We start from the raw sequence: 13648 nt of genomic DNA, 5'->3' as shown, positions 1-13648 counted from the left end.
TGGTGGAATATCACATTAATATTAATCAGGAGGAAAATTTGGCATCAAGTGCAAAACATTTTAAATGTACATATTAGCTGAGCAAGCAATTTTGTTTTCTTGGAATTTACTCTATAGATTTAGGTTGTTTATTTGAGATCTTCCTTGTTTTTTAATAGAGGAATTTATTGCTATGAAATTCCCTCTCAGAACTGCTGTTGCTGCATCCAATAGGTTTTGGTATGTTATATTTCCATTTTCATTTGTCTCAAGATATCTTTTGAGATCTCTTTTGATTTCTTCTTTGGCCCATTGGTTGTTCAGTAGCAGGTTGTTCCTGTGTATTCACAACTACCAATGGCAAACTAATTAGTCATTAAATACTATAAATTCTGTCTTCTTATTACCTATTACTTCTCTCTTCTCATCTCCATTTCTACTGTCACTGTCTTATATCTGAACCTGCTTACTTATGTCCCTGGCATCAGCCTCTCCTTCCTATAGTCCATTCTCCATATAATAGATAGATTAACTTTTTAAAGCAAGTTTTGCAAAGCTAACACCTCAACAAACCGGAAAAAGAAGAACAAACTAAGTGCAAAGTTAGAAGAAGGAAGGAAATAACACAGATCAGAGAAGAAATAAATGAAGTGGAGACTAAATGAAACAAAACAGTCAATGAAACTGATAGCTGGTTTTTTGAAAACAGAGACAAAACTGACAAGCCTTTAGCTAGATTCACCAAGAAAACAATTCTATCTTTTTATTGAAATAAAATCAGAAATGAAAGACGAGACATTACGACTAACCACAGAAATACAAAAGATCATAAGAGATTACTATGAACAGTTATATGTCAACAAATTGGATAACCTAAAAGAAATGGAAAATACCTGGAAACATACAACCTATCAAGAAAGAATCATGAAGAAATGGAAATCTGAACAGACTAATAATGAGTAAGGAGATAGAAGCAGTCATCAAAAACCTCCCAACAAACAAAAGTCCAGGATGAGATGGCTTCACTGGTGAATTCTACCAAACATTTAAAGAAGAATGAATATTCATGCCTCTCAAACTCTTCTAAAAATTAGAAGAGTAAGGAACACTTCCAAACTCATTTTACAAGGCCAGCATTACCCTGATACCAAGCCAAACAAGGACACTACAAGAAAAGAAAATTACAAGCCAATATCCTTGCTGAACATAGATGCAAAAATCCTAAATAAACTATCAGCCAACTGAATTCAACAATACATTCAAAGGTTCATACAACATGGCCAAATGGGATTTATTCCAGGGATGTAAGAATGGTTCAACATTTGCAAATCAATCAATGTGATACATCATATTAACAAAATGAAGGATAAAAATCATATGATCATTTCAATAGGTGCAGAAAAAGCATTTGAAAAAAATTAACATCCATTCATGATAGAAACTCTCATCAAACGGGATATGGAGGGAAAGCATCTCAACACAATAAAGTCCATGTATGGCAAGCCCACAGCAAACATCATACTCAATGATGAAAAACTGGGACTTTTTCCTCTAAGATCAGAAACAAGGCAAGGATGCCCACTCTCACCACTTTTATTCAACCTAGTATTGGAAGTTAGAACAATTAAGCAAGAAAAATAAATAAAAGGCAGCCAAATCAGAAAGGAAGAAGTAAAATTATCTTTTTGCAAATGACATGATATATATATAGAAAAACCCTAAAGACTCCACCGAAAAAATGTTAGAAATAATAAATGAATTTAGTAAAGTTGCAGGATACAAAATCAATATCTAAGAATCAGATGTGTTTCTATACACTAATAATGAACTATCAGAAAGAGAAATTAAGAAAACAATCCCATTTACATTGCATCAAAAAGAATAAAATATCTAAGAATAAATTTAACCAAGGAGGTAAAAGACCTATACACTGAAAACTATAAAATATTGATGAAAGAAATTAAAGAAGACACAAATAAATAGAAAAATATTCGTGCTCATGGATTGGAAGAGCTAATGTTGTTAAAATGTTCATATTACCCAATATGATCTACACATTCAAAATTCCAATAGCATTTTGCACAAACTTAGAATGAATAATCCTAAAATTTGTTTGGAACCACGTAAGACCCTGAATAGCCAAAGCACTCTTGAGAAAGAACAAAGCTGGGAGCATCAAGCCTCCTGACTTCACACTAAATTACAAAGCTATAGTAATCAAAACAGTATGGTATGGGCCTAAAATTAGACACATAGACCAATGGAACAGAATTGAAAGCCCAGAAACAAATCCACACATAATAGTCAATTATTTTACCACAAAGGAGCAAAGAGTATACAACAGGGAGAGGATAATCTGTTCAATAAATGGTGTTGGGAAACCTGGACAGCCACAATGCAAAGGCGTGAAACTGCACTGCTATCTTACACTACACACAAAACCCACTCAACACAAAGCCATAACCTCCTAGAAGAAAATGCAGATGGTAAGCTCCTTGACTTCAGTCTTGGTGATAATTTTTTGGATTTAACTCCAAAAGCAAATGCAACAAAGGCAAAAATAAACAAGTGGGACTACATCAAACTAAAAGGCTTCTGCACAGCCAAGGAAACCACCAACAAAATGAAAAGGCAACATACCTAAAGGGAGAAAATATTTGCAAATCGTATGTTTCATAAGGGGTTAATATCCAACATATGTAAAGAACTTATCCAATTGAATAGCAAAAAACCAAAAAAATCTGATTAAAAAACGGGCAGAGGATCTGAAGAAGAAATACAAATCACCAACAGGTACATGAAAAGATGCTCAACATCACTAATCATCAGGGAAATGCAAATCAAAACCACAACAAGATATGACCTCACACCTGTTAGAATGGCTATTTTCAAAAAGATACGAGATAACAAGTGTTGGTGAGGATGTGAAGAAAAATGAACGCTTGTGCATTCTTGGTGGGAGTACAAATTGGTGCAGCCACTATGGAAAACAGTACAGAGTTTCCTCAAAAGTCTGAAAACAGAACTACCATATGATTCAGCTATCCCCATCTGGGTATTTATCTGAAGTAAGTGAAATCACTATCTTGAAAAGATATTTATACCTCCACATTCATTGCAGCATTATTTACAATTGCCAAGACATGGAAACAACCTAAGCATCCATCAACAGATGAATGGATAGAGAAAATGTGGTGGATATATACATATACAATTGAATATTGTTCAGCCATTAAAAAAACAAGGAATTCCTGCCATTTGCAAAAATATGAATGAAACTCGAGGGCATTATGTTAAGAGAAATAAGTCAGACTCAAAAGACAAATATTGTATGATGTCACTTATACGTGAAATCTAAAAAAAACCTGGACTAATAGATACAAAGAACAAGATTGGTGGTTTCCAGAGACAGAGGTTGAAGGGGTGGGCTAAATGGGTGAAAGTGGTCAAAAGTTGCAAACTTCCAGTTATAAGATAAATAAGTCCTGAGATGTTATGTACAGCATGGTGACTATAGTGAACAGTATTTGAAAGTTGCTAAGAGTAAATGTTAAAAGTTCTCATCACAAGAAAAAAAACATTTATAACTACATGTGGTGATGGACATAACTAAACTTATTGTGGTGATCATTTTGCAATGCATACATACATCGAATCACTATGTTGTACACCTAAAACTAATACAATGCTGTATGCCAATTATACCTCAATTGGAAAAAAAGATGATTGTGGAAACTATGTTCTGTGAAGAATGACTATTGGTACATAGCCTCGAGAAGGAAAAATGTGGGTGCTGAAATATGGAAGTATAGATAAGCTTATTCTAAATTGCTCTGTAATACCTCAGATTTCTCACCTGTAAACTGATAGAATGATCAGACATTTCTCACAGGGTTATTGTGAGGCTTAAGTGAGTCACTGTTTGTTGAACACTTAGAATAGTTCCTGGCATGTAGTAAGCGCTATAAAAATGTTAGCTACTGTTATCATTTTTGTTCCTCCAAAGTGTTTAACAAGGACCAATGATGCACATAAATAGATTTTTCTCTGTATAAGAAAGAGCTTCATCATAATTAGAACTTTCCAACCTCTCTAAATAGTGAAATGCCTCAACTGTCAACTTATATGCCTCCAAGTCAGAAACAGAGTATTCCAGTCCTGAGAAGGTCAGACCGCATAACCTCCCAGACTAAGGAGGGAACACTGATGAGCTGACCACGGCTATAAGCATAAATGGCAAAGTGCCTTCGAAAGTCACCCTTGAGCACACTGCACATATTTGCAGGAGGGTCAGGAGCCTTCTTTGTTCCCCTCCCGTGGCTATGAGCTGGAATTACTCATGCATTCAGTCAGTAATGTCTTCACGTTGGTGAGTATATGTACATGGTGAGATTTATGACCATATGAACAGAATACTGAAATTAGGATTCGTCAGACATAAAGAACAATGAGGGCACAGGTCCAGGAGAAAGCCACAGGAAAACAGTCAGGCATTGACAAAGTGTTCACTTCACAAGTTTGTCTGAAATACCCTCCTTTGTAGAGGCTAAGCAAATGCACTAGTTGGGGAATATGTCACTGAAAGCAAAACATCCCTAATCTGCCTGGAAAGTTCTGATCATCCATGGGAGGAAGCCAACAAGAGTACCTAACAATATTTCATTCCACCTAGAAAATCTACAGAGGGACATAGAGGACTGCTACGTGTGGCTGTATGTCATTTTGTGTGCCTGTATATATTTGGGTTAGTAAGAAGAACTTCGCAGAGACTATGTCAATTTTCATATTAAAATACTTATATTGAAAGGAATGACGTAAGAGACACCAGGATTCTGTACAGCACTAAGAAAGTGAGCCCAAATAATTCTTCACAAAGGAAATAGTCCATGTCATAAATTCAGTAGTTACACTAAAGTTGTGAATTCCAACTTAAGTTAGCCTAAATTTTACTGTCTCAAACTAATCAGTTACTTGCACATGGAAAGCTCTCAAAGCCATTCTCTCACATCCTACATTTGGCAAACACCATAAGATGGAACCCAATGATAATTTCTACATGTAACACCTGTAAATTTTCATCTAATTAAACAACATCTACTATATATTGAGTAATGTAGCAGAATCCTTGATTGCTAAAAACAAAACCCACTCTGGACAGTTGACGCATTATATAAATATATTGAAGGACATGAGGTAGTTTGCGAGATCTTGGGGAGGGCCAGAAAGTCTGATACGCAGTAAAAAATAGTATCCAAACTCTTTGAGAAACTCTCCCCAAAATGCAGGACATGTGTGGAATTGTGAGAGAAGGAGAAAGGCAGGAAGGAAGAATTAGGGATTCATTAAAAAAAGTAGACATTAAGGCATCAACGTTGTATAAAATGCAAGCTCTTTTCTTCTGCTGGACATTTCATTCATAAACTCAACTGTTAGAGCTGGTGCCTTTGGGAATAATTAAGTTGAAAGTAAAATGTGAATATACCACAGTGAAAGCAAAATCTAAGGAGACGCCACAGCTCCAAGAACGCAGATGCTGCTACACTGAGACACTATCTGAAAACTTCCAGTTTCAATTCAGTCCAGAGGTACAGATAGCTGTGAACAGAGAGTCCATTTGTTTGGGTTGTAATTATGGCTTTTATTGGAGTTTAAATGAGCTAAGCAATATAGACACTAGAATTGTGGCTGTCATTGTAACTGAGAGGCTGACACAACGGACTGTGAACTCGGACTCAAGTGTTGGGCTTAAGGCCTTTAGGACTAGGCTGAGTCAACGCCCCAGCAACATGGATGATACATAAAGGAGACAACACAGAGCTACTCCTCCTTCCTTTGCCTAACAAAGATGAGGGAAGTCATATCATTGCTACCTTCCATTATCAGTTCCCAATTTTCTACAGGAGCTATTTAAAGCAAAAGATAAATCAACGTTGGGATAAAATTAAAGTCCTAGCTTTCTGAATTCTTCCATTAGAAACTATGAGTCTTATTTGCCATGTGATATTTGCTGAAAATAGGGATAAATTCCTTTTTATCAAGAGAAAACTGAACATTCTTTCAAAAATAGCTTTGGTGATAACTGATAACTTGTATGTTTTATGTTTTGGTTAAAATATTTTTCAGATAAAAGTAGTTATGCAGATGGAGAAAGTATTTATTAGAAGAGGAAAACAGTCTTTCAGACTGTCAAACATTCTACAGGAAAAAGCAAAGTCCTATTGTTCACCACCCAATTTCCTTAGTACATAATAGCACTTGATGATGCCAAACTTCAATACATGAGAAAAATTAGGCATAAGTCCTATATTTGGAAATAATTTGAATTCTCCATTATTACTATAAATAATAATCAAGTAATATGTTATCATTTCAGAGAATTATAACTTAGATTCTCTCACCCAAGTAATATTTCCAAGGAAGTAATTGCAGAATATTATAAAAATCTATAGGAAAGTATCATACAAAATTATAAAGAAAAATGATCAGGGTTTGAAGAACATTTTATTTTTAGAAAATACTTGTCAACAAAAATAAGCCACAACCAATCTATAAATGAAAATTTGGGTGAGTTTATTCTGAGCTGAAATCTGAGGACCATGGCCCGGGGCCTTTCTTCCTGAAGGAAGAAAGGGCACCAAAGAAGTGAGGTATACAGAGTGGTTATATACCCCCACACAGGACGTTTCACATATGATTGAAATGTCCCTCCCACAATAGTCACAAGATTGCCCTGTCGGCACAGCACTTGATGGACACAGCAGGTAGTGGGTCTGCTCTCTCGGCGGGCATAGCAGGAGGCAAGTCTGTTGTCTCGAGCTGGGTGGTCACAGGTGAGGGCAGCAATCAGTTCCTAGCCTAAGGAAAGATGCTTAATCCTTAAAGAAATGCCAACGTTGGGAGGGGGAGGGAAGTTGCACCTTTATCTCAAGGGCCTTTGCTCTTGCCATAGGGAATCTCTAAAGCAGATATACAATGCATGCTCAACAGCCACAGTCAGGCCCTTTTGGAAAGACAAGGTCAGGCCGAATTAGGTTTACACAAAATGCCTTCCTCATATACCCCAATATATCCTATTATTTGCCATTTTTATTTGTCATACTAAACAATCAACTGAAAAACTATCAGGTATTCAATACATTATCAAATATTTTCCTATAAACCAGCAAGAACAAATTTGAAAGGTCAATGGCAAAAGATCCCATTTAAAATCAACCACAAATACTGTAAAATGCCAAAGAATGAATATGAAAATAAATGTGCAAGAGCTAACATTCAAAGAAGTTACAAAACTTTGCTGAGGGTCATAAAAGAAGACGTGGATAAATGGAGAGATGTTTTGGTGTATTGTCCACTTGATAAGCTGATTCTAAAGTTTACCAGTAGGAATATACATGAAAAAATATGTATCATTAAGAAAAAGCAGTAAGAGAGGATTATTCTAGATATCAAAATATATGATAAGGGCCGGCCCAGTGGCATAGTGGTTAAGTTAACACACTCTGCTTTGGGGGCCCAGGCTTCGCTGGTTCACTTCCCAGGTACAGACCTACACACCACTTACCAAGCCATGCTGTGGGAGGCATCCCACATACAATAGAGGAAAATGGGCATGGATGTTAGCTCAGGGCCAATCTTCCTCAGCAAAAAGAGGAGGATTGGCGGCAGATGTTAGCTCAGGGCTAATCTTCCTCAAAATAAAAAAAGTTTGTAAGAGTTTAAAAAATCAGCATAGATATACAACTTGTGTATCCCCGCCACGCCACTAGACTGCACTACTTGCACACAAGCGCCGTCTTTTTCAATTTTTATTCCCCAGTGCATAGCATAGTTCTTGATATCATAGAAGAAGCTTGATAAGTATTTGCTGAATGAAAATCAATCTTAACCTATTTCCCAGAAAACATATGCCAATTTTTTCTTTATATTTACCCCCACGAATATAAATGGAATAAATCCCACATGTAGATTTATTTGAATTATTTAACAGTGAATATATACATTTCGTAATCTTCATATGATTCTGAATACTTGTGAGTAAATTCTCATATGATTTAACACAGCTGTACCTATTAGGAGATATGGATCTATCATTTCAAGTTAATTCTTTGGAACTTCATTTAATACACAGAGGAAATTTGGAAAATTTCTAGGCTGTTAGACTAGTTTGATTAAAGTTGGTACATTTCCTAGCAATTGATTTCTAAAGCACAGTAACAATAAAACAGGAATGAGTGAATGAATGAATGAAATATGTTCATGTTTATCTTCTACATTGGCCAGATTTAATAAATTCAATATATCAACGAAGAAAACCCAGAAGTCACAGGCAGGAACCAAACCGAAAAAGATAACCAAAGAGCCAGCTGACCTCACACAGAAGTTTGCCAAATCTTTTAGGTTTCCAGTTAGTAGAAATGAATAAGCATTTCTACATTGCAAATATGATATTTTCAACTATAAATAAAGATTGCAGGTAGTATAATTCACATCCTATGTCTGGAACGTGGAATGTCGTTAGTGCATTGTGCTCAGCCTTCCACGGTGATAAATTCTCCTCCTAGTTTGTCTAGTTAGCTGGACTTCTCCCCACTGGTACAAACTGCTCATTTAATCTGGCAAACCTTACTCCATAACACGACCTTAGTGAAAAATGAGAAGGGTCAGAAAGAAAGAATACATTAGCAATGAATCAAAGTACATTATCTACCCCTGGTAGATAATAATGATGACAAAGCTAACACACACCGAGTAGTTTGATAGCTAGTTGTTACTATGTATTAGGCAATATACCAAGCACCATACATTAACTAATTTGACTCCATATAAAATATTTTTATCTCCACTCAAGAGATGAGACAACAGATGAGGAAACTGAGGCAGAGTGCTGGAGCTGGTACATAGCATTTTTTTGCAGAGCTTACACTTGAGTCAGTGCTAAGTCAACAATGCACATGTATCATATTTAGGTGTTTGTGAACAACTAGTGAATGTTAAGAAGTTTGAAACTTTGTCATGGCCCATTAACCAATTAGTTCAGTGAATGTAGCTGTAAATAGCTACACATCTTTATATACCTTTGTGTGTGTGTATGTGTGTGTGTGTGTATCCATGTATGAACGGGGTCATCAACTTAGAAAGGTTTTTCTTTTTGAGAGTGAAGGTGGAGGAGCTAATGATGCTGGGCCATAACAGAGATTAAGGTGTCCGCTGACCGATCTGCCCTATCTTTTCCTTCCCTTTCTGTGTGACGTGCCCCATGTGGCTAAGAAAAGGCACAGCAGCTGTGCCAAGATGGTGGACTACATTTATCTCACGTAGAAATTATTTTCCCCAACTGGCATCATGAAAGAGGACTTCTTTTTATATTTTGTTGCAGAACGAGTCTTTCAAATGAACACATCTTGAAACTCAATTAAATCAAGAGTATTATATGTTGGAATCATGGCTACTTTCCCTAGTAAAACAAGAGGAAAGTTGAGTTGCTAAGTCTCATAAATGGATATACTAATGTCATCGGAGCCAAGAAGCAACATATCACAATGCCTAAGAACACTGGCCCTGGAGGAAGACAGCTTGGCTTCAATTCTACGAGCTGTGGTCACATCCTTAACTCTGTGCAAACATGCATCATCCATAAAATCATGGTAAAGTTTAACCTGAAACACAGAGAATTAGATAAGTATACGTATATCTACTCAATATAGCACTCAAATTAAAGCCTGGCATGCAAGACATACTCACCTGCTGTTTTATAGATAAAAATATGCCTACATTTTCCTTTATGGCATTTCTAATCTCTTAACCTTTGTAAGGACTCTGACTGCTCATTAACCTGTAGCCAAGAACCTCCTGTGTTTGGAGATTTGTAAGAATGGAACATTAATATAAAAATTTGAAGTGATGTATTATTTCTATTTGTGTCTGTCATTAACATTCCTAACTTATCCTGAAGTAAAGTTTAAACTCTGATAGAGAATCTTTGAATTCAGAAAGTTTGATATCTAGTTGATACCGAAGACTTTATATCATATATTTACAATTAATGTTTTTCCTAAAATAAAAATATACTTGCATTGCATTTTTTTTCAGTGTGGGGATTATAGAGAGGACATCTCCATGTACGGATTTTTTTTTTTTTTTTTTTTTTTAAAGATTTTATTTTTTCCTTTTTCTCCCCAAAGCCCCCCGGTACATAGTTGTGTATTCTTCGTTGCGGGTTCTTCTAGTTGTGGCATGTGGGACGCTGCCTCAGCGTGGTCTGATGAGCAGTGCCATGTCCGTGCCCAGGATTCGAACTAACGAAACACTGGCCGCCTGCAGCGGAGCGCGCGAACTTAACCACTCGGCCACCGGGCCAGCCCCTCCATGTACGGATTTTAACTAGCATTTGTATCAAGGAACCCTTAGAAATATTGCCTAGGAAATCTGAGGTTTATTGGGAAACAAATTTAAAATGTTTTTAAAATGATCTAGTAAGTTCACTGTATCTCTTTTTGCTTTTTATGGAATTTACATAAAAAAGGATTATCAAAGAACAACTGCCTACAAATGTCAAATATTTAACATATCTGTAATTATAATTAATTCCAACTAAATACCTCACATTATGCACAGTTCATAACGTTCATACATACATGAACATATACAATATGCAGTATAACATGAAAAGAATAGGAGAATTCAAAAAAAGAACCAAAGACTCCAGGTCCAGGTAAGATGCAGTAAACACACTGCACCCTGTCTGCCCTGTCTGTCCCACTTCCTGTAGCTATAAAACCTGGACTGGACAAGGAGCAGGTTTTATTTATTTTTTTTTAAGGAAGATTAGCCATGAGCCGACATCTGCTGCCAATCCTCCTCTTTTTGCTGAGGAAGACTGGCCCTGAGCTAACATCCATGCCTATCTTCCTCCACTTTACATGTGGGACGCCTCCCACAGCATAGCGTGCAAAGCGGTGTCAAGTCTGCACCCGGGATCCAAACCAGCGAACCCCAGGCCGCTGAAGCGGAACGTGTGAACTTAACCACTGCACCACCGGGCCGGCCCCTAGAGCAGCTATTTAAGGACTCCGAAAATGTCATAGTAGAAGGCAGATTAAGTGAAAACTCCAAGCACTTTTGTTTATGTGGGTTTTAGCTAGTGATATTTACCATATTAAAAATGAAAACTAAGAAATTGTTAAAACAAAAAACACAAGCTCACCTTTCATTAGCTAGCAGAGTGGTGATGTCATCAGCACATATCACAAGCCTCTGGAAATTTCCACCGTGCACTCATTTGAGAAAGAGTGAAAAAGGCAAATAACATCTTAGTAATATAGGCAATCGTTTTGCCCACACTTTGAGAACTACTGCCCTGTGACCAACAAATGAAGGGCAGGTATTGTTCTGATGCACGTGTGAAACAGTCACCAAATTGTAAAACAAAGTATCTTTGGACAAATATTTCAAAAACTAATTTCATACTGAAAATAAAGCAAAAAAAAAAATACTCCAATGAAAGGTTAGACAAAAAATGCTTAGAAATTGAAAAGACATTTCTAAGCTATACAGACACGTGTCATTTGATGTCTTAGCCTCAGCCCTGGTTCCCAGCTCTCCATTCACAGAGGACTGTGGCAGAGTTAAGGATACCAGCCTCATGCTCTGCCACTACCCTTTACACTTGGGCTTACACTGCCATTGAGAAAGAACTCACTTTAATAACTTAGGTATTTATATGTAAGAGATTCTTTACATCAAACACACCTAATTTTTGGACCAAATTCAATCCTAGCAAGGCCATACCTGGGATAGCGGAGGTGACCAGCATCAGTACTCAAATTTCCTTGAACAGTCTCAACTCTTCCAGAGTTCCAGAGAGAAACTCTCTGTCAAATTTCTTGTTACTCAAGGAATACTCTGGAAAAGATAAATTGTTCAGCATTCATTAAGGACCATCTGTGAGAACTCATCAGAAATTTACAGCTATTAAAAATTATGTACTTATAATTGCATATATTACTCTGTCCAGAGTAATATTTTTGAAACATGTAGGAAAAAATATGTAGATTACCTTGATTTTGCAAGTTAGCACTAATTTCTAATATTTAAAAGACTTTCCAGTAAAAATAATTTACCTTATTTGGCTTTAAACATGTCAGGGCCTGAGAATTTACAACATTCAAATAACAAGTATGATTTTTTAAAAGAAATTTTACTTCATTAGAAAAATATAGGGGCCAGCCCCATGGCCAAATGGTTAAGTTCGTGCACTCCACTTTGGCAGCCCAGGATTTTGCCAGTTCAGATCCTGGGCATGGATATGGCACCGCTCATCAGGCCGTGCTGAGGCGGCGTCCCACACAGCACAACCAGAGGCACTCACAGCTAGAATATACAACTATATCCTGGGGGGCTTTGGGAGAAGAAGAAGGAAAATAAAAGAAGATTGGCAATAGTTGCTAGCTCAGGTGCCAATCTTAAGAAATGAAAAAAGAAAAATATATAAACTGTGGTTTTAGAATTTTAAAACATTTAGACAAATATAACACACATGATGGAACATAAAATGGGTTTGTGCGATACTAAACTGAGGAATTTTAATTTGTGACTTAAAAATATCCAGAGATATTTTAGACCTGGCCATGGACTCCGGCAGGAAGGGATAGATTTGTCTCTTCAATAAACGGTGCTGGGACAATTGGATACCCACATCCAAAAGAATGAAACTGGACCTTTATCTTACACCATACACAAAAGTCAACCCAAAAGTGATAAAAGAGTTAAACATAAGACACAAAACCATAAAAACCATAAAACTCCTAGAAGAAAACATAGAGGAAGAGCTTTGTCAGGTTGGTCTTGGCAATGATTTCTTGGATATGACATCACAGGCACGGGAAACAAAAGTAAAAGTACTGGGACTACATTAAACTAAAAAAGCTCCTGCAAAGCAAAGCAAACCATCAATAAAACGAAAAGCCAACCTACAGAATGGGAGAAAATATTTGCAAACATATATCTGATAAGGGGTTAATATCTAAAATATATAAAGAACTCATATAACTCAATAGGAAAAAAACCTCAAAACAATCCAATTAAAAAATGATCAGAGGAACTGAATCGATATTTCTCCAAAGGAGACATACAAAGGGCCAACAGGCATAGAAAAGATGCTCAACATCACTAATCACCAGAGATTACTAATGAAAATTCATCCTTTCGGTTAGGCTGCTCCTTCCATGAACCCATTGCTTGACAAGACCTGAGAAAAATAGGATTCCCTTACCAAGTGGTTCTGAGTCAGGTTCACAGAATAGCATCATCAGCATCACATGGGAACTTGCTAGAAAAGCCAATTCTCAGGAACAATCTTTACCTACTGAGTCAGAAAAAGGTAGGGCTTCACAAATGGAGTTTTAACAAGAATTTCAGGGGATTCTGATGCACACTAAAATTTGAGGACCACTATTTTACCATGTAAAAGCAGATACTGAGTTTTGAGTAGGCAACTAATAGTTTATCTCATACGCAAATATTTTCTAATTAAAGATGGTACTTTTCTCCAGAGATCATAATAAAATGAAAACAAAAACAGTTAAAACAAACAAAAAACCCCAAAGCTGTAAAAATCACAAGGACAATAAAAATATGATCTGTACACGAGAGAAAGAGATTTTCAACAAAT

At 36.5% G+C, this 13648-nt stretch overlaps 1 long non-coding RNA gene across 1 annotated transcript; it reads right to left on the bottom strand.

Moving 5' to 3' along the window:
• Positions 1 to 6527: 6527 nt before the first annotated feature.
• LOC139041465 (uncharacterized) lies at positions 6528 to 13344 on the bottom strand. Its single transcript, XR_011496650.1, has 4 exons — positions 13250 to 13344; positions 11767 to 11880; positions 11183 to 11252; positions 6528 to 8618 (listed from the first exon to the last, which is right to left on the bottom strand). It is a non-coding gene; the product is annotated as an uncharacterized lncRNA (long non-coding RNA).
• Between the last annotated feature and the right edge of the window lie 304 nt (positions 13345 to 13648).

Source organism: Equus asinus, chromosome 21 (genome assembly GCF_041296235.1).
Source record: "Equus asinus isolate D_3611 breed Donkey chromosome 21, EquAss-T2T_v2, whole genome shotgun sequence".
Lineage (NCBI taxonomy): Eukaryota > Metazoa > Chordata > Mammalia > Perissodactyla > Equidae > Equus > Equus asinus.
The sequence above is the reverse complement of the archived record's forward strand: the minus strand, read 5'-3'. Positions and strand labels throughout refer to the sequence as shown.